This window comes from Mytilus californianus, unplaced genomic scaffold, assembly GCF_021869535.1.
Source record: "Mytilus californianus isolate M0D057914Y unplaced genomic scaffold, xbMytCali1.0.p SCAF_2, whole genome shotgun sequence".
In the NCBI taxonomy this organism is placed as follows: Eukaryota; Metazoa; Mollusca; class Bivalvia; order Mytilida; family Mytilidae; genus Mytilus; species Mytilus californianus.
Genome location: NW_026262668.1, coordinates 61,933,595 through 61,958,591, shown reverse-complemented (window position 1 = coordinate 61,958,591; position 24,997 = coordinate 61,933,595). Strand labels below are relative to the sequence as shown.

Below are 24,997 nucleotides of genomic sequence, written 5' to 3'. Positions count from 1 at the left end.
TTCAAAATTCATTACAGAAAACCCACGGATGAGCAAAGATGCTCATAAACAACCAATTTAATTGACAAAATATAAAACATCTTATTGTCAACCCATCTCAGAAATGCAGGAAACAAAATAGGATCAAGAAAATAAAAGATAACAAACATATTTATTCTGCATATCAGATGCATTTTATGCCCTTTTGTCATATGGAAATCCCATTTGCAACGTATTATTAATAACCTGCGGACGTGAAAATGTCTTCTCTATCTCCTTATTAAGAAACATAGATTGGCTCTGAACCCTATCCATCATATACTGATAAGAGATAATAGGAAATAATTTTCCAATTAAACGCTTGGGTATTTAAAGTGGTACCCATTAAGAAAATCCTGACTGGGCATTATAATGAAACAGCAACTAGTTTGATATTTTTCAATTTGCAGATTGCTGATTACATGGTAATGATAGATGTATTTAATCAAGCAATGAATACTTTTATGTTCTAATCATCCTGTGTAATAGTTTGTCAATTTCCAGAATAAAAAGTTGAAATAGTGATTACTTATAACAATTTTGACATAAATTCATATATAATCATGTTGTAAAAAAAATCTGGATACTTTTTTTCATCTTTGCACTTTTTACGAATCTTATCATTATAAAGCAGATTTGTAAAAGTGCATGACAACTTCTAATCATTATCAGAATACTTTTATAAAAGGCTGAGATTGTGGTTAAAAACATAAAAGGCATTATGCAGTCAAAAAAATATACAAAATCTTATAAAACTGGTCTGTGATCAAGGCATTTACCTTATACAAATCTAAACTTGAAAAAAACAAAAAATCATTTTGTAAAAAAAAAATTGGTGTTTAAAGATATCTTTATAAACGTTGTCAATAAAGAACCAAAGCTAAGCCAGAGGACTGCAATACAGTCTAAAATGCATATCAAGTATACAAACCTGTTTAATGATGAAATTCAGCCCCACTGATACACATTCACATCAGGTCAGCTGTTAGTAAAGTCAGGTTCTTTGAATATTCAACAAAACATCTCAACAGTTCTACATTTAGATATGTTCCCAAACAATGGCAATATTTGGTCCTGTCATGTAAATGTCATGCATTCTAGGGTCATAGAAAGGTAATTAGATATAATGCCATTATTTCCTTGATAGCTTGTCACTAAACATGGCATATACAACAAGACAATTTGATTAAACAGCCAATTATTATCATATTATTTTTCAATTTACATCCCTAGACATTCATACTTCTTGATTAAGTCAATGTCCCCGACTTTCTCCACCCTCCCATTGATGAATAAAGTGATACAGTGATACATTCCACAGACACAGTGTCGAAACATGTCTCAACAGTTCTAAACAATGTTAGATCTAAATGTGCATGAAATATTTGCCATTGAACATATAACAAACAACAATCATTATCTAAAGTGTTTACAACACACCCTCAATAGGATTGATTCCTCCCACAAGTTTGGTTTAATTTTGCCCTTTAGATTCAGACAAGACGATGAAAATGTTAAGATTTAATGAATGAGAGACAATTGTCTCAAGTAATAGTAATAGCTCACACAATCCATTTTGGCCAGATGATATAAGATTTCCATGGTGAACTCATCTTTTATATGAGATAGGGTTTGCAAGTTGCAAGCCTAAAAGTCAAAATGAACACTCATAAAATTGTACAACTGCACAGAAAAAGTAATAAACCAAAACAAACAAACTTTTTATAAGCTCTTGTAGTTAATATGTTCAAAGGCTTTTATTGAAAATAAATGGGGAATGTGTCCATAGGATACAGATGATGCCTCCGCTTGCATATCATATAAGGCTTTAAAGGGACATAACTGAAGAACGATAAAAGAGACCCTACCCAAATTTATTAGTGATCTGAGTTTTGTAGTAACAAGTATTGTGTATAGGTTCCATAACATTTGGCTAAGGCAAACTTAAGTTAGAGAACGGAAACAAAAAATTCAGCAATTTTTACATTTGTAAAGGGGCATAACTCTAGAACGGTTGAAGTGACACCTCCAAAATTCAAACTTGATCTGTATTTTATGGTAATAAGCATTGTGTATAAGTTTCATAACATTTGGTTGAGGTAAGTTAAGTTAGAGAACGGAAACGAATGCAGCAATTTTTATTTCTTTAAAGGGGCATAACTCTAGAACGGCTAAAGTGACACCACTAAAATTCAAACCTGACCTGTATTTTATTGTAATAAGCATTGTGTATAAGTTTCATAATATTTGGTTGAGGCTAACTTACTTTAGAGAATGGAAATGAAAAATTCAGCAAAAAAAGGGCATAACTCTAGAACGGTTAAAGTGACAACTCCAAAATTCAATCTTGATCTGTATTTTGTGGTAATAAGCATTGTGTATAAGTCTCATAACATTTGGTTGAGGCAAACTAAAGTTAGAGAACGTAAACCAATTTTGGGACGGACGTTCGTTACACTGAGCTTTAAATAGAGCCTCTTTAAAATATCAATATGCCTTTTAATAGTCCAATGTCCTATTTGAGATATTTTTGGTAAACAATAATAGCTACAAATATCTTACATATTATGTTCAACCACAATCTTACCTAAAATCTATACAGCTTAACATATAGTTCTTTATTCATCTTAATTCCTGAGCCTGAACTGAGCAATTTTAAGTCATAATTTTCTGCTCAGATAAATTTATAAAGACTAATGTGATTACATTGAGCATACATCAAATTTAAGAAAAGAGAGATGTCTGTTACAGGGTTAAAAGGTCACCATGCTTTACAGACATGACTTTAAAAACCATTGAGTTGAAATACATTTTCATACTTTAAAGTTTCAATTTTCCCAACAAAATGCATTCTATGCTAAAGGGATACAAATACCACACTGTGCTTTAAATAATTCATTGTCAAATTTCAAGGCTATTCTATTTTGTTACAATAGTTGATCAAATTGAATTTTTAACCTCACTCAAATGTTTCTTATATGAAAAACAGCTTTGATAAAGTAACTGATAATAATTTGAAATCTTTATTTGAAATCTTTTATCTTTTAAATTGTAATAACAGTTCAAATATTTGTACTGAACAACAAAGCTTTATTAAATTTTAAGGGCCTTATTTTAAAAGATCGAATCTAGCGAGGAGATTTTCATATTTTTTAAGTAATCAGTAATATCAATCATTGTTTCAAGGCATATAATACATGTACTAGGCATAAACCACAATCACAAATGCTAAGTATATCAAGACTTTCTCTCAAGGAAGAAAACTTTTAATAAAAATCATAAAAATTTTGTTGTCTTTTTTCATGGAAAATAATATTCATACCATTAAGTGTTTCTGTTTTTTTATAAAGATTAGATCGTTGGGTTTCCTATTTGAATTGTTTTACACTAGTCATTTATGGGGCCCTTTATAGCTTGCTGTTCTGTGAATTTTTTTTTAAACAAACAAATAAAATCTATATTTTGGGAAAGTATAAAAAACTTTTGTCAAGATTTATTTCAAACTAAACAATAAGGAATTTTCCCATTACAAACAATAGCCACAGTTATAAATTATCAAATAAAATATCTTTTATTAAATCACACTAGTACACAACTGGCACTTAATATATACTATCATAAAAAAAATCATATATAAAAATGCTCATTTTCTTTAATATACAATTTTATTTATAAACTTTTGTTGACAAAAATATCTTCAGGTTAAATCAGCAATAAAATGTATGCATTATTGCCAGAACAACTGATTTAATCCTTTTTAAATTGAAACTAACACAAGATAACCTTCCCTAACCTATATATAATGTTCTCTGTATTTGCATTGTATAACAATAACTTTATATATATATTATATATATGTGTGTGTGGAACACCCCACCCTAAATTTACCTGCAGATACAAGTAAAATGAGTCAGATTTACAAACTTGCATTTAAATGTCAAATAATAATATTTTGGTATTTTGTATAAAGGACTTTCTCATATTATTTTCACCATCTATTATAGAAGCAGTTTATTATTAGTGAAGTGAATCAATTACCATATCTAACAGAGACTAGTGAATATAGCACCATATCTTATATGGTTTTGTTTTACTATGCATGTATATTCTTACCTAACAGTCAAATAACTTCAATTTCCAAAGGAGCTATCGAAATTTAATTCTCTCTGGCAAGGGGTCAGACAAGTAATGACTTGCATATTTGAATTTAATTTTGCATAAAATCATGATGCCCATTATTGGAAGTCATCGGCACGATTCTACATGAAGAAATGTAGTACAAAAAAAGGAATATGACTTACTTAATTTACCATGCATTTAAGTGGCATCTTGTTGATATAATTTCATAAGAATGTTATACAGGAGTCTTTAGCAAAAGAAGAACAATCAAAGTCTGGTCATTCTGTGTCTTTATATCTTATTGATTGACTATAAACCACACAAAGTCTTATATTTCTGTAAATTATTGAAGTTATCATTGTTAAAGCTGGTATGACGCATATAGACTACAATTTTTTACTTGGGACACTATTCATTAATAATTCTTATATGATTTGCATATTGGGGAATACGTTGATATGATTGGCCGAGAGGACTTCCGGTAGTTGTTCTTGACGTTGTTTATTTTTCAATAGACGACGTTGACCGAACTTCTTTTTGTAACCAATGTAAACAAGATGGCGACGATAATAACACAATCCGGCTCGACGTTTAAAATAATTATTTTCACTTCGCGTTAATCGTTAAATTACTTAATAAACACAAAACATTCATTTGAATGATATTATGATTTTTTGTAATTATTTTTTATCAGATAGCAAATTGCATGGAGTACATACTTTTGCTTTAACAAATAAATATACTCATGAGCCAGGCTAATTCAATGACATAATTATACAATTTACGTGTGAAAGAGGTTATGAGTGTGGAAAAAAAATTCATTGTCTCCAATTTAAAGAATTATAAGGATTAAACGCCTTTTTAAAGGAATTTATTGGTGTATAAACTGGACCAAGTCACTCACAAACATATCATTAAAATGTGTTTATTTAACAAATATTCTTATACCTATATTTTTTTCTTTATTCCTTTATTATTCTGTGTCAGAGGCTATTTACAGATCCATTCTTCTTGCCTCTTGGTGTGTAGTGATGTTAAAGGCAGTGGATTATAATATTTTAACTGCATTCATGTATTTATATTTTGAGCCAATGACTATCTCATATTGGTCTTGTGATAGCAGACTAACCTCAACTGGGAACATGGTCTGAATCCATTAGCTTTTTCAAATTAAGGACTTTAAAAAATTACCCAAAGGAAAATAATAAGATCCCGGCATCAATTTTTTAACGGGTATATATATATATATCTTACAATTTAAAAATAAATAACTGTCTCTGTATGGGGGTAATGCATCAAACGACATTATGCTTGAAAATATGATAAAATCAAAAATATTTTACATTATAGTTCAAGGTACCTTGTATGTAAATTGGTATAAATTCATATATTGTATGTCTAGCTATAACCACACCCTTTCCTTTCATAGCACTTGGTGAAACCATAATTGGTAAAATTAAAAATAAAAATCATTTGATTTATAATGAAGTTCCATTCATGTTTATCATTTTTCATAAACCCTTTATTTTATTGATTATTTTTTTAATATCCCAGTATTAATTTAGACTCCCATATAACATTACTATTGAAATATAATATCTAAAATCTAATATATCTCTACATCTTTTTCTTATGTGTCACATATAAGACATGCAAACATTTATAGTTGAATCGATGATTACCTCCATATAAAGGCCAATAAATAACCACTGTGAATCATAAAAACTTGAGGCCTAAATAGTTTTATGTATCTGACAATCTCTTAAAAAGTACAATTTTAATACAACAATTAAACAAGAACATTTCATAACATTTCCATTTTTATGATTTGATTTATTTTCAGTTGTTGTTGTAATATTGGTTTGTAACTTTCAGGTTTTTACACAATATATAAACTGGGTAAATTAAACCTTCATATACATATTTTTGGCATTAAAATGAATTTATGTATTTGCCAAAATTGATTAAAATGTTCATTACCTCAAACAAAAATGCACTCCTATCTAATTTCCCTTTATTACAGCTTGTGCTTGGGTGTTTTCCTTTATTATTATAACAGGTTCAACTGGTTCATATTAAAAATCTGGTACCCAAGATTCAATACCTCAGCATACCAATTTTATTGATTCAAACCCCATGATGGAAGTTTTCTTCAGATTCAGCATACACATAAAGGTACTCCACATTTAAAAATGATGAAGAAAAAAAGAAAACAACTCTTCATAAATATTATGCTTCCGAAGCACATTTTGGAAATGTGGAGCATGGTGAGAGCTAAACGTCAGCCAGACAGAAACTCATGAACAAAACTTTTTACAACAAAATCACTGAAACCGAACAATAGTTTACACATTCAAAAGTCACTTTTTACAAAAGCAACATTTTCAACATGTTCCATTATTCATCTATAAAGCATGTCTTAATATTTATCTTTGCCAATACCTGACAATAAAGCTAGCTAGGTATTGAGGTGTTTAATTTCTGGTTTAAGGGTTAAATCCTTCACTGCACTGTATCAAATTGTTATTTAATTACCTTGTTGTGAGATTTATGACTTGGATCTGATCAAGCATTAAGATGAATGAAAGAAAATTCATTTTTCACTCAATGCCAGCTTTTTATTTTAATACAACAGTTTATTGTTGAATTGCATTTATCTTGACTTTTACAATATGCCCTCAAATTTTTGACATTTAACAATTTGAATATAAATGTATAAAAAGATTTCATTATATTTTAATCATCACTGATTACGACTATAAATAAGAATTCTTAACATAACATATAATAAGTCAAATCTGGCAACTGTTTAATGTTTTTGAAATCTAAAAAATAATCTTCAAAGAAGCAAAGTGAAAACATATTGCATCTGAAACTTTTTCTCAAAAACAGTATAAATAAAAATGTATAAAATGTAACAATTAAAATTCTAACCTGAATTACAGTACAATTACTTCTTTCTAAACTTCCTACACCACAAACACCACTTCTGATGACTTTTGTCCAACAGGTAAAAATTCTCACACACCTCCCCCATTGTTATCATGCATGCAATAATGTTGCCGTAGTGATGAGAATCAAGCCTCCCTTTCATTATCCTAAGCTTCAATTGTTTAATTTCCTGACCAATCAGAAAGCGGATGATAATCCAAGTGATTACACCCTATTTTAGTGAAGTCTGATGGTCCACAGGTGGATAAGAAAGATAGAAAGTGTTTCAATATGGAATGTTATCATTTAATTTGTTTTGCGACAATAAAATTCTGTCAGATAAACATGAATATGAGATCTTGTATACATTACAGATAATGAAAAGATTCTGATAACCAATTCAATATTCCTATCAGAGATGATTTATAGCAATAAAATATACAGCCAAACCAAGTCCATTAAATAACTTAATGAAAGTGGAATCCATTTCATAATCATATTAAAAAATAATGCAGGGCGTTTGCCTTAAATAACTGCAATATATATCAATCTAATCTGGAAAAGTCCAAAACCAAACAAATTATCTTAAGGTTCTTTTACCAACTTCTCAGAAGACTTGAAAACAAAACTGTAATGTACGTATTGAATAAAGTGTTGTAAACCAAGAAAACATAATTTTCAAGTTTCCAATGCTATACTATCAAATAACCCATCTCATTCAAAAATGGTAGCTAACTCCATGGATGGTATTTGGAATAGAGAGGTATCTGTATCAGACATAGATACTGGTAACACATAAATATCTTTTTGAGAGGCAGTCATTTTGCTAAAATGTTGCTATGATTTATAACTTGTATCTAAATCCATCAGAATATTTAAGCTTGAAAGCAATCAAAATATCAGATATACATATGTGTGGAAGGACATAATCTATATAAAAAAAACAATTAAAATTTTGAAATGGTATACAATTGAAATGCAAACACAAAGGCGAGTGAAAATCCCTTTATTTTCCATGTATTTAAAGGACAATAAATTGCTTTGTCGAGCGCAGCTGGATACGACCACAGAGGTCCAAACCTGAACAGTTGGGGCAAAAATGGACACAATATTCGCACTTGATACAGGTCTGAATTTGGATTGTAATTAAATATTTGACACATAATAGGTTTCTGACACAGAACAACTGTAGTCAAAGAACTTAGAATTGGTTATATGATTTGAATTTATATTATATTTCTTGCTTTTGTGCAATTTTCTGTGCTGTTGTGCAATACTTTGTAAATGTGTTTTCAGACGATATACAAAGAATTAGCAATTGTGACACACAATTTTTCTTTGGAAAATTGACAATTTTTTAAATCTTGAAGAAAAATTTACCCCCCAAAAATTATTTTGTTTATCCCCCACCCCCCTTTTTTAGGGATTTTTTTCTCTCGATCTTACACGTAAAAAAGAAATGGTGGAATAATTTGACTGCCGATGAGACAAATACCCAGGGAACTATATGCATGCCCCTTCAACATTGAGCAAAATCAATACGTGTATAGTACTCTACAAAAAAAATAAAGTTCAATAACTTCTCAATGTCATATCAGAAATTTATGAAAAACTTAAGGGAGGTTATCTTAATAGATATAAACCAGTCACCAAAGTTTCATGAAAACTCCTCAAAGCACTTTAAAGATACTGTCCGAAAACTGGTAAATCACCCTTTTTTTAATAAATAAAACCTCATAACTCGGAAATGTAAAATCTAAAATCTATAAAAATCAAAAGGGAGCTCATGTCAATAGATATAAACAATTCACCAAAGTTTCTTGCAAATTGGTAAAGTGTTTTTGAGTTTTTGTCCAAAAACTGGAAAATCCCCCTTTTTTAATGAAAAAAAAACCCATAACTCGGAAACTTAAAATCTAATATCTATAAAAAAAAGAAAGGGAGCTGACGTTTATAGATATAAACAATTCACCAAAGTTTCATGCAAATTGGTTATAGAATTTTTGAGTTATTGTCAAACATGTTGACGACGGATGGACAGACAGACGGACGGACGGACGGACAATGGTATACCATAATACATCCCGTAAACGGGCGTATAAAAAGAAAACCAACTTATACACTTACAAAAAACAATTATGGCAGACTGAAACAGAACCACTGAATTACAGACGCTTGGCTTGGGACAGGAACATAAAGAATTTTGTTAGGTTAAACATGTTTATGAGCGCTCAACCCTTCCTCTAGCTTGCACTTCTGTAAATATAGACAATGCAATTTCCCATAGGAACTCCTTTTACAGCTAGGACTGTGCCACATTTACTATGAAGTTTCATAAACTAGAGGCTCTCAAGAGCCTGTGTCGCTCACCTGTATTTACTGATGCTTTGGAAATCATGTAAAATAAGGTTAAAATCATAATTAATAGTATTAGATATTAGATATTATAATAATATCTAAGTTAATAACAAAAAACTGCAAAATTTTTGTAAAATTACTAACTCAGGGGTAGCAACACAACAACGGGTTGTCGTATTCGTCTGAAAATTTCAGGGCAGATAAATCTAAATCTGAAGAACATTTTTGCCACCTGTCAGATTTGCTCTAAATGCTTTAGTTTCAAAGATATAAACCAAAAACTGCATTTTACCCCTATGTTCTATTTTTAACCAAGTCGGCCATGATGGTTGGAAGGCGGGGTCATCGGACAAATTTTTTAAACTAGATACCCTAATAATGATTATGGCCAAGTATGGGTAAATTTGTCTCAGTAGTTTCAGAGAAGAAGATTTTTGTAAAAGATTACAAAAATTTACAAAAAATTGTTAAAAATTGACTATTAAGGGCAATAACTCCTAAAGGGGTCGACTGACAATTTTGGTCATGACAACTTATTTGTAGATCTTACTTTGCTGAACATTATTGCTGTTTACAGTTTATCTCTATCTATAATAATATTCAAGATAATAACCAAAAACTGCAAAATTTTCTTAAAATTACCAATTCAGGGGCAGCAACCCAACAACAGGTTGTCAGATTTGTCTGAAAATTTCAGGGCAGATAGATCTTGACCTGATAATCAGTTTTACCCCGTATCAGATTTACTCTAAATGCTTTGGTTTCAGAGATATAAGCCAAAATCTACATTTTACCCCAAGTTCTATTTTTAGCCATGGCGGGCATCTTGGTTAAATGGCGGGGTCATCGCACACATTTTTTAAACTAGATACCCTAATGATGATTGTGGCCAAGTTTGGTTAAATTTGGCTGAGTGGTTTCAGAGGAGAAGATTTTTGTAAAAAGCTAACGACGACGGACGGCGACAAAGACGACAACGGACGACGGACGCCAAGTGATGAGAAAAGCTCACTTGGCCCTTCAGGCCATGTGAGCTAAAAATTATATCCTGTAATGAAAAGTTCATATGCACTACTTTTCAAAACATAGGGCTGTACGGCATATTTTCAACATTTATATGCTTCGAACTTCTAAGATTTTAAACTTGTACTAAAATTCTGTACTACCCCTCATTTCACTTTGGGTCTTCCTCAGAATTCAATTTGGCCGCTATCCATGACTATCTATATTGGTAACGTTCCCAAGTTATGAGTATGACGAAGCATAGAGATCATATCAGGGAACCAGTACATAAACAAAACCAAATATCTATGAATATTATATATCACTCGAAAAGAGGCGTGGAGTGTGAAACAGCTGTATTTACCTTATACAGTGGTGTAACATAAAATCCCAACCTTCCTGTTGTGGTATTGAACCTTATGGTAAAATTTCATAGAGATCCATTCACTTAAACTAAAGTTAGTGTGCGAAAACCAATGTGTCTACGGACGACAACGACGCCAACGTCATACCAATATACGACCGCAAAAGTATAAAAAATGCTTCGCTGAGCGCAGCCTGATACAACCGCAGAGGTTGAACACTGAACAGTTGGGGCAAGTTTGGACACAATATTCAAGCTTGATACTGTCTGAATTTGGATTGTGATCAAATTTTTGACATAATATAGGTTTCTGACACAAAATAAATGTGGTCAAAGATCTTAAAAATTTGAAATGGGACATTTAATTTACCTAGAATGGTCTGATATCTAAAATCTAACAACATGGTTAGATTCAGCATACAAAAAAAAAAACAAAAATTTAATTTTAGTTGAAATCAAACAAAGTTTAATTTTGGACCCTTAAAACCTTAATATTGACTAATTAGAAAACAGGGCCCAAAATAAATTAAGTTACAGAATGGAAACTAAAAATTTTGCAATCTTTCGATTTATAAAGGGGCATAACTCAATAATGGTTAAAGTGACACTACCCAAATTCAACTTGATCTGTGTTTTATCAGTGGAAGGCAAAATTAAAAATTGCATTGTATAAAGCATTGATTGTAGTTGATTCAACTATAATCATGGACAAAGGAAGATAACTCCAAATTTAAAAATTACTTGAATAATGACATTGATATTTTTAGAAATTACATTTAGTTTTAAGACAAACTCAAGTTAGAGAATGGAAACGAAAAATTCAGCAAGTTTTTCATTTGTAAAGGGGCATAACCCTAGACAGTAATCAAACAGCTTGTAAGCACTGAATGGTAAAGATTGCTTTAACTTATCAGTAGGAAGTAAAATTGAATATTGCATTGTATAAAGCATTGGTTGAAGTTGATTCAACTACCATTATGCACAAAGAAAGATAACTCCAATTTTAAAAGAAGACTAAAATATTTTTAGGAATGAAGGGTAAAAATTGCTTTAATTTATCAGTGGAAGGCAAAATTAAACATTGCATTGTATAAAGCATTGATTGTAGTTGATTCAACTATAATCATGTACAAAGGAAGATAACTCCAATTTTAAAAATTACTTGATATTTAGAAAAAAAATGAAAAAAATTAGCAATTTTTCCATTTGTAAAGGGCATAACTCTAGAACAGTAAAAGTGACAGCACCAAAATTCAAACTTGATCTCTATATTGTGGTTTATAAGCATTGTGTACAAGTTTCATAACATTTAGTTGAGGCAAACTTAAGTAAGAGAACGGAAACGAAAAATTTAGCAAATTTTCCATTTGTAAAGGGGCATAACTCTAGAACGGTAGAATTGACGCCACCAAAATTCAAACTTGATCTGTATTTTGTGGTAATAAGCATTATGTATAAGTTTCATAACATTTGGTTGAAGCAAACTAAAGTTAGAGAACGGAAACCAATTTTGGGACGTATGTACAGGCGGACAAGGGTAAAACTTAATGCCCCCTCCACTACGGTGGGGGCATAAAAATCTAAATGCACAATAAGATTCAGCATATCCATACAGCTGCAATAATTCAGTTTTTAATGAAGTCAAACAAAGTTTAATTTTGGACCCTTTTGACCTCAATGTAGAACAATTTAAAAAAGGGCCCAATATCCCAAAAAGTAATACAAGGTTAGAACCCCCAAAAATTGGAGACTTTTAATTAATCCCATTGAAATTGGTAAAAAGGTTTGTATTTATTTTCAATTGAAGATTTCTTGCTATTGCGCAATACTGTGCAATTGAAGATTTCTTGCTATTGTGCAATACTGTGCTATTGCGCAATACTGTGCAATTGAAGATTTCCTGCTATTGGGCAATACTGTGCAATTGAAGATTTCTTGCTATTGCACAATACTGTGCATTCTTGCTATTGCACAATACTGTGCAATTGAAGATTTCTTGCTATTGCGCAATACTGTGCAATTATTTGAAATTTCAAAAATTTTTCAAGAAAAAAAATATGAACCCCCCAAAAAAATTGGAAAAAAAAATCCTCCACAAATTTTTGACCCCCCCCCCCCTGGAGTAATTACCCCAAACTCAATCCCAGCCTTCCCTTTGTGGTATGGAACCTTGTAGTACAATTTTAGAGAGATCCATACACTTAAACACAAGTTATTGTCTGGAAACTAGAAAAATGCTTGTTTTTGGTCCCTTTTTTGCCCCTAATTCCTGAACGTTTGGGGCAATTACCCCCAAACTCAATCCCAGCCTTCCCTTTGTGATATGGAACCTTGTGCTACAATTTCAGAGAGATCCATACACTTACACACAAGTTATTGTCTGGAAACTACAATAAACTGCTTCGCTGAGCGCAGCTGGATACGCCCGCAGAGGTTCAACCCTGAACAGTTGGGGCAAAAATGGACACAATATTCAAGCTTGATACAGGTCTGAATTTGGATTGTAATTAAATATTTGACATATTATAGGTTTCTGAATAAATGTAGTCAAAGAACTTGAAATTGGTTATATGAATTGAATTTATATTCAATTAAAGATTTCTTTCTGTTGTGCAATACACTGTGCTGTTGCGCAATACTAGTAAATCTGTTGTCAGACTATAAACAAATAAAGTTCAATAACTTCTCAATGTTATATTAGAAATTTATAAAAAAAAACTAAAGGGAGGTTATCGTAATAGATCTAAATCGGTCATCAAAGTTTAATGAAAACTGCTCTAAGCACTTTAAGGATATTGTCCAAAAACTTGAAAAACCACCCCTTTTTTTATGAATAAAATCTTGTAACTCGGAAACATAAAATCTAAAAATTTATAAAAATCATAAGGGAGCTTACAACAATAGATGTAAACAATTTACCAAAGTTTCATAAAATATGCTGAAAGCTTTTTTGAGTTATTGTCTGAAAACAGGAATATCCCCCTTTTTGTAACGAATAAAACCCCATAAATCAGAAACGTATAGTCTAAAATTTATAAAAATCAAAAGGGAGCTCATGTCTATAGCATTAAACAATTCACCAAAGTTTCTTGCAAATTGGTGAAACTGTTTTTGAGTTATTGTCCGAAAACTGGAAAATCCCCCCTTTTTTAATGAATAAAACTCCAAAATTTCGGAAACAGTAAATCCGAAATTTATAAAAAACGAAAGGGAGCTCACGTCAATAGATATAAACAATTCACCAAAGTTTCATGCATATTGGTAAAAGCGTTTTTGAGTTAATGTCTGACATGTTGACGACGGACGGACGGACGGTCAACGGTATACCATAATATGTCCCGTGAACGGGCGTATAAAAATGGTTGTTTTTGGCCCCTTATTCCTAAACTGTTGGTACCATAACCCCCAAAATCAATCCCAACCTTCCTTTTGTGGTATTGAACCTTCTGGTAAAATTTCTTAGAGATCCATTCACTTAAACTAAAGTTATTGTCCGGAAACCAAATGTGTCTTCGGACGACGACGCTGACGAGGCCAACGACGACATCATAGCATTATATGACGCAAAAAATTTTTGCAGTCGTATAAAAAGTAAACAAAAAAAATTAAACATGTGTAATAAAAGTGAAGCCGAAGGTTTTTTTTTTCTCTTTTAAAAAAGTAGATGTTTGAGACATTGAAAAAACAAAATCTATCAAATGTTTTAAATTACCACGTTCTGAAATACATTATAACCTGAAATTTTCCGACTCAATCATATATTTGACAGCTTGGGAAACAGGCCTTTCCCAACAGGATGTAATGTTAAAAGTATACCTTTACATATGAAGTGATCCATCCCCCATACTCTCTGAGTCTCATTACTAATTCCTGTGGCTGTGAATCAAACTTGCATCAAAATGATGAAATATCATCAACAAAAAACCTAAACCTGAAAAGTCCACAAATATGTCAAATGAAATAGTTGGGGAACATGTTTTATGGTTTTCAATATCTTCTTGTTAAGTCATTTCACATTTTAGTTGCACAAGCAGGTTATTGAAGTTATTATCAGCATACATTTATATGTTTTGAATTTAACCAATCTAATTAAAATACAGAACCTGTGTACACACTTTGCTTACAAGGATCTGACAATACTCCGTTATACTATCTGTTCTTGTAATTATTACATGAGCCATTGAAATTTCAGCCTTCAAATTGTAAAGGTGTGTGTCATCATGACAAAACCAGAGGATACAGAAAGACCTTAAAAATAGAAAGTAGTACTGTGCGCTGTCAGATCCCAAGTGTAAGCAAAGCATGGATTCAGGATCTCTCTTTTAATCAGATTGAAATTTAAAACATCATATGTTTTTTAACAAAGATCACCATTATATATATAATACCATAACTTTCAAATTTTTAAAATTGCTAGTAGATTTTTCAACTGAGAATGAACATTAATGTTTTTGTGAAGTAACTACACTAATTACATGTGTGAATTAAACTTTTATCTGTTTAAACATTTATGAATCTGTAGAAACTTAGACTGATCCAAAACATGCATCATTTCAGCTCACTATGATGTTGGTTCTATTAATTTCCATTGATTCAAAAAGAAATAAAGGTGTACTGTACTCTGTAGTCAACATAAACAAGTGTTGATCATCTATAGTATGCTGTAATTCTTTGATAATTTTAGCAACTAGTATGAGCAAAACCACAAAATTACATGTAAGTACCTAAAAAATTGTAGGTTCTCCCATAAACTTAGGTAAAATAATTAGCAAATAACAAAACATTCCTAACTATCTACCCATTTTCTTCAGGAAACCGAAAAAAAATAAATATTTTTTTGTTTGGCCTAACTTTCAGTTCTAAGCATTCTTTCTGACTGTATCTGTAGAAAGGTGCTTCCAACAGAGGTAATATAATTTGAGTACCAATAACAATAAATGTTATGCAACCACTCTCTTTTAAGATGTCACATGATGAACCTAATTTCTTGACACAATGAGGCAGTCGTAAATAATAATAACCATTATACAGTTGTATTATTCAAAGATGAGCTGCACCATTTGGATACTGAAATATTCATATGTAAAAATGCTTAAATGAACCTTTATTTTTGCAAAGCAATCAGAATCCCCTGATTATAAACAAGGCTATCAATGACCCAAAAAATTTAATTCTGTAATGAAAACTAAAATATAACTGCAACATGAATTTCATCTGAAAATCTCTATAATTACAAGTTAGATACTGCAATTCTTTGTTAACAAACTCCTTTTTTGCAAATGTGGTCAAGTAAAAAGGAAAGATTCTGTACCTTAAGCATATCTGAAATGAGAAATTCACTTTGTATATAAGTGTGCACCTGTAGTTTGTGATCATTCCTATGTTAATATAACAAATCAATACAGCAGTTAATTTTAGGACAACCAGTCTCCAGACAAATACATCTTTAATTAATATTACCAGGAATATCCTAGTACAGACACTGTGACCTATTTCAGTTTTTAATGTTTTAATTTTCTCTGAAAATATCATACTTCAACTGTCCATAAAGTGGAACTAAATACAGCATTATCTGGACCATGCAATTGTGAATCTATCAACAGTCTTCAATTCTTCATTGTGAACCTATCAACACTCTGTTCTACTTTCTGCTCTGGTTATTATTACATCAACCAATGACACTTTAGCCTTCAAATTTTTGAAGGTGTGTATCATTTCATAAAAAAAACAGAGGATCCCAAAAGATCTCTAAAACAGAAAAAAAAAATGGCGTGGTCAGATTTTTGTAAGGAAAGCATGGACACAGGATTGAATTTCAATCAGAATGGAACAGCATGTTGTTTTTACCACATCACCATTTAATATAGGTTTTTTTTTTTTAAATATAAGCTTTGCCTTACCAAGTTAGATATTTTACAATCCCCCCATTCTATTTTGGATGAATAGACAGAAGACAAACAGGGTACAACAGTAGGAATTTGTTCGCTGAGAGTATAAAAATTGTATGCTTTTCAATTTAACCACACACTCTTTCAGAAAATATATATATAAACAGCTCACACTGTAAACAGAAAGACTGGTCCAAACTCCAAAGTGTTGGAAAATCATGAAAATGTATTAAAGCATTTCATTTCAAAGATAAAAAAAAACATTTTAATTGACAAATACAATTTGAACATTTTCTTTAACACTTTGGATTTCGACAAGTTCTCAGACAGAACATTGCTTAAATAAGGTTACCTAATTTCTTTAATGGTATACCGATAGAAAACATCATTAATTTGCTTAATTTTGTTTCTTGAGACAGCCATTAAGAAGAAACAGAACATGTGAATCTTATCCTCAAGACGAAAATATCTTTGGGTCAATAAATGTTTTATCTACAGCAAATGTAGAAATTCTACCAAGACTAAACAATTATTATGCTTGTGTGTAAACTTTGTTGAGAAGTAAATTATATGGTAGTAAATAGTCAATACATATAAAAAGAACAAATGAATTTAAGGGACCTTAGTGATCAAGCTCACACAGCCTATGTCTGAACTTCTTTCAAGGAGGCAACTGCTAAGTGGTATAATAACTAAGTAAAATATTGTCCAAAACAGATGGACAACAATCAGTGTGATTATTCCTCCCATTTATTGTGCCAAAATAATAAAATTTGGTTTCATTTAAAAATAAGATTCTTCAGTTATCATCCAGAAACCACTTTTCTGTCCTTATATAGTTCTTCTTTTAAAGTATCCATTACCTTTAGAAAATGGATGTGTTGAACTAATATTTGAGATCTTTCTTGTATTATATGTGACCATATATCCCAGCTTGTTTCCAAATTTGGCAGAGATCTTCCTCTCATTATATGAGACCATTAATCTAAGTTTTATTTCATCACAGGTAAGCTATTTGGACCTAGGTTCACCAATTATCATTCAGAAACCCAAACTGACAAATGGACTGACTGACAAAAGGATAAAAAAAATGTATGCCAAATTAGTTATTAGTGAGGGATATAAAAGACCATAGTTACAACAGAGAGATGACGCATAATAGTTAGCTAGAATACTACCAATGTCTGAAATATTATTTTAATTCATCATTATGTAACTTCTATTCATGAATATGAGGTCATTGTCAGTTTACATCATTTGAAAGTTTGTGTTATCAATGTTTCATGTTTGCTGTTGCAACCAAAATTACATTTTAATTGCACAAAACTGTTTGATTATTTATGAGATACATTAACAGGAGTTCTAATTGAGCAATTCTGATTTAACTACCAGTACTATCAAGCTTCTTAATTCAAAGCACTTGTCACAATCTATTCCAAACAGAACTGACCCGACTATATGCACAAAAATTAATTAGAGAGTCAATGGTTTTTACATTGGATGACCGTGAGGGCATTCCGGTGTATTGCTGTCGCCTAGATTTCCATTACGTAACTTTCGTGTTGGGATTGTAACCGATCTATAAACATGATAAATAAGCGGACATTATCGAGTGCAAAATAACATTCCTTATTGCTTGTTATAAATTCATTTTTTCAATGGATACTCCTAAAAATATTATTATTTTTAGAACATTAATTAATAATATGAAAATGTTTTGTTGTTAGAAATATATATATAAGTAAAAAATCTTTAATATCTATGCACAAGTACAGAAAAAGTGTTTTAACGCATGCGGTAGAATATCTCAAGAACGTTTGCAATCTCCCATGCAGAGTTATCTGTCTTTGCTCTCTCTCAAGGACCGATAACTCTGCATGGGAAATTGAAAGTTTGGCGGGAAAATATGAATGCCTACTCAAATCCAATCTATTAGAAAAATTGAATTATTACAGAAGAGTGTCCACCATGCACTTGCACTGCACTATTATTAATATAGTAGAATAGAATGATATACAAATGGATGAAAATTATATATATATGTAACTGTAATATACAAATATTAATATAATATATAACAACAAACCAGAGTATACTGATTTGTATCACTTCAATATCAAATTTATTACGGTGAGGTTTAATTCCCTATCATTTATTTATCATCCATGCACAAACTTGTCTAAGAAAAAAAATGATATCTGTACATTAACCTCACTTTCAGGTATAGAGATGTGATTTTTTTTTCTGAGACAAGTGCAGTAATCCGATGTTCAGTACTTCAGTACTTTGATTGTTATAAGCCATTAGGCTGGATCTGATAAATTGTTGAAATCTCACCTCAAAGCAACATTTGTTCATGTTCAGGATTTTGTCACAAATAGCTTGGTATATACTACATTTACACATTATTATATAGCTGCTTCAAACTAACAGTTGTTCCAGTATGATTAAAAAACTTTGCAGTCTATAGAAAAATGATTGTGAAATGTTTAAAACTGACTAGGATAAAGACAATCATAATAAATATCATCAGAAGCACTGAAATAGATAGAGATCAAATTGAGGGAAACATGTTTAATTTCCTCTGACCAAGAATTAATTTGACTTATGTGACAGGCTTGGCTGGTTGATGGGAATCATCAAAACCATATAAAAGAGAGATTTGGGCATCAAAGAATTAAAAAGGGAACCTACAAGAGGATATTTTTTGTTCTTAAAAATCAAAACAAATAACGGGACAGCAATCGTATCAAACATTGTCAAAGTTTAAAAAATTTCCAAATCTAAAAATTACCCACCAAGTTTCTTAATCATGTATGTGAATGAATTGAGATGTATACAATGCTTGTAAAAATTAAGATATTTTTTAAAAGAATCCAAATTCAAATACATTTTGAAAGGTTTAATTATTTAAATATCAATCACCCTACAGTGTCCCTCTTAAATTATAATAAATTAGCTGGTTTTTCCACTGACTCTGAAATTATCACAGAGGAGCTTAGGATGACTTAGCACTGTAATAAGTACTTCTCATGGTGGTAAGGGGCTTGACAGACTGACAGATTTGATGGAGTGCTATCTTTTACCCAGAAGTATATAGATTAGGCTATTGGCTTTAATCTGTTCTCAATGTGACAAATATTCAATAGTCTTCAAATTCTTTTTTTATGCTTAAGAACTACTTAGAAAACACAATAAACTATTCCAATTATCAAATGTGTTGTAATTGGCTTCATTTCCATTGTAAGATTTCATTAAGCACTAAGAAAAAATCATAAATCTTTCATTCTTAAAATAATAAAAATGCCTCCTTTGAAAAGCATGAATTCCTTAGTATAAATATGGCTTTTCTTAAGCCCTGTTGTCACTATCAAAGTTGAATTCAGTTATTATTTTAGAATGGACAAAGCAACTTTTATTCTGCTTCTTGGCAAAGTTGAACCACTGATTGAAATAAATTCAATAAATTCATCTTTCATTTGATTTCTCCCCATAGCAATTTTCTTTTACTCTTACTGGAGCTAATCCAACTTTCCCCACCAATTTTGCAATGTGCTATTGTTTTGTAAACAAAAATTGCATCATTCCAAATCTACACTGTGGCTCATTCTGTCAAAGTCCATCCAAGTTTGAAGAAAAACAAGTTGAGTTCTACACAGGGAAATTTCACTCACATGAATTTCACGTGAATTTAAATTCATGTGAATCTCACGTGGAGTTCACATGAATTTCACCTCAAACAAGCTTATATGTGAAACTCACGTGAAATCAGTTTATGTGAGTTTCACGTGAAAATTACATGAATTTTTTTCACTTGAAATTCACATGAATTTTGAAAATAAAGTTATTCAAATAACATTTAAATTTTCAAATTTATATAAAATCATGGAAGTTACCAAATTTTTTTTTTTGGAAAGTTCACGTGAAATTCATGTCAAAAAAATCATGTGAGATTCATGTGAATCTCAATTCACGTGAAATTCACATGAAAATTTCCAGGTGAGTTTCATGTATAAGCTCGTTTGAGGTGAATTTCATGTGAAATTTTTCACGTGAGCAAAATTTGCCTGTGTATTCCATCAAAGTTCAAAGTTTGTGAATAAAGTTTTTTTTTAAAAACTTTGACCAAGTTTGATGTTGACCGTGGGCCTTTAAGGAAATCAAATCATTTTCAAATCTTAATTCTAAATCTATAAAAAAAAAGATCAAAATAGTCCTACTCTTCTCCTCTAATGTCAGAAAATTTGGAAAGCGTATGAAAACTTTTTAAAGCAGCACATTAATTTAAGGCTTGTACAGCTGCAGGACTTTTAGGAATGAACGAACAGGCCTTCAAAATCATTCCCTTCATAATAATTAGAAGAATGAGAAATGTTTAGACAATATAGATCTAAAACACAGGGGGCATATTAACTAAATAAGAGACTAAATAAAAGTCAAACATTGGGAGCATATACCTTACAAGTGGAGCATAAGTCGAAAAATTTCCTCAAGCACAGGGAGTATAAACTTCAAACATAGGGAGCATATTCCTCAAACAGGTGGAGTATATACCTTAAACATAATGAGTATAGATTTCAAACACAGCAAACATATACCTCAAACACACATAGCGTATTCCTCAGACACATAAAGCATATACCTTAAACATAGGGAGTATTATAAGTTTCAAACACAGGGCTCAAATACCTCAAAAATAGGGAGCATATTCCTTAAACAGTGGGAGTTTAGGGGGGCATATAAACTAAATAGGGGGTTTAAAGTCAAAAACTGAGAGCATTTACCTCAAACACAGGGAGCATATACATTTGTACCTTTAACATGGTAAGTATAGATCTTAAACATAGAGAGCATATACCTTAAACACAGAGCATAAACATTAAATTTTTCTCAAACACAGGGAGTTTAAACCTCAAGACAGGGAGCATAAATTGTAGAACATAAAAAAATAGAAATCAAACACAGCTACATACACCTAATAAAAATTGGGAAAATAGATCTCAAACACAGGGAACATATAAACTACACAGGTGGCTAAAAGATAAACCTAAGTAGCATATACCTTAAACACACGGAGCATCAGCATAAAAAGATTCTCAAACACAGGGAGCATATACATCTATATATAATACAACCAGGATAACTTATACATCAAACACAGATAGCATTAGCCTCTAACATAGGTGCTTGTGTGTGCTATCATAACAAAACAAGGTTAAACAAGCACCGATATATATTACAGGTTAAGAGAGATAACAGATTAACATATTGGAGTCAAAACTCGGATGATATTTTTGGAAACAAACATATGTCACAGGAATAGAACTTTTATTGCAATTCTTCAATATGGAAAATGGAAGCTTTCCAAGCATAGAACTTCAATACAATCTGTAATATTGCTTGTTTTTGGAGGTCATATGACATAACTTGTTGACCTTTAGATATTCAACTTTTTTCCTTGAATGCATGTCTCATTATTATCTGATATCAGATAGTCTACCGGTACTTCATCTTTCCTGATTATTGGAAATTGAAAGTCTTTACTATAAAATTTAAAAAAAGCACCTCATAATCTTATTAAAAGATATGTTATGATCAATTTTTAATTCAACATGTTTGTTCAAGCTAGACAAACCATATTGGGACTGTATGCAGACAAGCTAACTCTAGTCTCCTTGCCTACAGCTGTAAACAATATCTCCCAATTAATTTACAGATATTGGCCATGAACCATTTTTTATCAAAGCTAAAAACTTCTGTAACAAATCCAGATGCCTTACATCATAAATCTTAGATAAATATCCATTCTGACAGAAACCATTGTATTGATGGTGAATGTTTTGTTTTAGACTAACTCTGATAACCAGGTCAATTTGATTTTTTTCATAAAAATGTTTGTAATCTGGTTGATTTGTTTCTCTTATCAATAATTATTTGCAATGCAAACTTTTCAAATAATCTGCTCTTGATGTAATAAACGTCAAGGAAATCAATTTTCCAATTTGTAATTATTCTCCTATTATTACAAAGTATTTCTATCAATCAGTTCATTTCCACAAACATTCAAATATGGATGCAGCTTACTTCAACATGACTAACTTATCTTTCTGAACAACCAGTCTATATAGTTTTAGAAAACAGATGAGTGTATACTTTTTGGATGCCTTTGATGAAACAGTTTTTTTTGGTCTTATCAACATCTGCACCTGATTTTTCACATGTTACCAGTATATTTGCATTTTACTTTACCATTTTCCAGTCTTGGGTATGAGAATACTGGCATTGGAGAGTCATCCAAGGGAGATTGGGGTACAGAGATATGGTTACTTGCACGTCTGCTTGGCAGCAAGACTTATGCTGAGAGAGCATCAATTTTGCTGTGGGGATACTTAAATACACAGCTAAGTCATGTTGGATTGGGGTTATTTAAATTCCCTCTTCATCCAGTAGCTGTTTGATTTCCAGTGCTTCGTCTCAGTCCTCCAACTTCATAGAACCAAACTATCAGATTTATTATCTAAATTGTTCTTGTCCTGAATATGCAAGTTATATTTGCCACTGGACATTAGGCAAATACACATCAAGCAATCAGTCATGCATAACCATATTAAGGATGTAATATGAATTTTATTTTTATATAACTATACATTGTATTGTATATTAAATATAGTCTTCATATTGTTTCAATTTTAGTGGTGAAGCAAATTTTCAACCAGAATTGATAATGGACATCTTGCAAAACATGCTTTGTCATACCTGTTTTGTTTTCATCTGTTATTTACATTAAATCTCCATTAAATGATTAGATGAAAAGCCATGAGTTTCATCTGAACATACCTGCTTTTATCATTATGATTGTTTTCCCTTTGTAACATAGTTGCATTGTTTATATTTGGTTTCAAGGACCATCAACAATATCTAAATACTGAAATTCTTAGATAGTAAATCAAACTTAAATTCAGTATTTTTTTATATAAAATCCTGTCTAATATTTTTACTAAATGAAAAGTTTGTTCTTTTCCATTATAAAAAGATTGCTTTGATGCATAGCAAGCTCTCTGTATAGACTGACTTTAGTAGAAGGTAATGTACCAGTTTCTCAAGTCATATCTCCAGCTCTTTCAAAAATCAAGAAAAAAGCTTGGAATTTTCAAAATACTCCTTTGTCATTACTAGGGAATGTTTTTCAAATTTATACCAAAAGGGTCTGTTGTTGATTAGGGCTCAATAATAAAGACTTGTTTGGCTTCTGTTACAAAATTCATACTGTGTATTGTATATTGAAGAAATCACATATGTCTGTTGCCATTGTGAAAAAGTCTACCTTAGTGACCTTTAAAAGTCATCATTGACCTAACAAATGGCCAATGGAAGTGCCACATTGTGTTATCACATTGCAGGGTAGACCAACCAAATTGATGAATATTACATTCAGTTCAGTGTGATATGAGAAATTTCCATTCATACTGGAAATAGATAACAAACAATAACCATAGAACAACTTTTACAGTGTGTACATTTCCCCAACTCATTCACTATGCCTGTGTCTGTAGTGATAATTAAGATTTTAATGAATGTTATCTATATATAACTAGTAAATTATTTATTCAGGTTAATTAAGGAGGTGTAATGATCGACATTTCAGTCTGAGAGAACACAGTTAATTTAATGATTGAAATTGTGTGTTGTAGTATTTTTCAGCAAAGGCTAGTACTCTGAGTGGTACTAAGTGTGTCTTTTTATTATTTTTTTTTATGCTTAGTACCAAAATTACGGGCCAAGCCCTTCTCAACTGTTTTTTTTTCCAGTTTGTTCTTATGCTATACTGTTACACCTATGTCCCATGTTTAGGGATGGGTTAAGTGCTCACAAACATGTTAAACCCACCACATTCGTTCCCTGTGCCCGTCCCAAGCCAGAAACCTGAAATGCAGTGGTTTTTGTTCGTTGCTGTCTGCCATATTTGTTTTTTGTTAATTTTTTTAGCATAAATCAGGCCTTTGATTTTCTCTTTTGAATTTGTTTCCCATTTTGTCATAGCAAAACATTTTATAGCTTACTATATGGTATGTGTTTTGCTCATTGTTGAACACCATATGGTGACCTATAGTTGTTTTAAAATATCCTCATCCTTGGTCTATGATCTATAGTAATTTTCTTTGCAATCATACCAAATCTCCTTACTTTTATATTATGATTATCACAAAAACTGCTGTTTAAGTCAACTGCTAGGATTTTTCAAATGTCTCCTTCTCAAAATCAAGGGTTAAACATACTCTGAAAAAACACATTCCATTCAGATCCTGTGAATGTTCAA

General features: G+C 31.2%; 1 protein-coding gene across 2 annotated transcripts in view; it reads right to left on the bottom strand.

The window, feature by feature from the left end:
• LOC127730170 (polycystic kidney disease protein 1-like 1) overlaps nucleotides 1-24,997 on the bottom strand; it is a 278,069-nt gene that overhangs the window by 176,532 nt on the left and 76,540 nt on the right. The window contains exon 1 of one of the 2 annotated variants that reach the window (XM_052238431.1): nucleotides 7,072-7,234. The exons of the other annotated variant lie outside the window; for it this stretch is intronic. The gene's annotated coding sequence lies outside the window, so the exon portion shown is untranslated. Of the gene's footprint in view, nucleotides 1-7,071; nucleotides 7,235-24,997 lie in introns of those variants that run through there. 2 annotated transcript variants of the gene reach the window in all.